Genomic DNA, 245 nt, shown 5'->3' on the forward strand with positions numbered 1-245 from the left:
AATTGAATTGAATTGAATTGATTTGAATGTCAATTGCCCCCGTGGACTGTATGTAGGATTGAACTGGGCGTTAGGTGGGGTCCAACTGGGCATGCAACAATCCAAATGAACCCCAATTGTCATAATCCGCTCCTGGCTTTCCATCGTACTGCCAGCTCTGCCAGTACTTTTCCTGATCACATGCCTGCCTCATCAGTGCAACCACCTTCACCTGTGTTCCCTCACCTGATTTAAACCCACTCTTT

The 245-nt window shown here is 46.9% G+C and overlaps 1 protein-coding gene across 2 annotated transcripts in view; it reads right to left on the reverse strand.

The window, feature by feature from the left end:
- atp2a1 (ATPase sarcoplasmic/endoplasmic reticulum Ca2+ transporting 1) overlaps positions 1–245 on the reverse strand; it is an 18,537-nt gene that overhangs the window by 17,314 nt on the left and 978 nt on the right. The window lies entirely within an intron of this gene.

The sequence above is a fragment of the Morone saxatilis genome, unplaced genomic scaffold (genome assembly GCF_004916995.1).
Source record: "Morone saxatilis isolate NCDOM2014 unplaced genomic scaffold, NCSU_SB_2.0 Contig14, whole genome shotgun sequence".
Taxonomy (NCBI): domain Eukaryota; kingdom Metazoa; phylum Chordata; class Actinopteri; family Moronidae; genus Morone; species Morone saxatilis.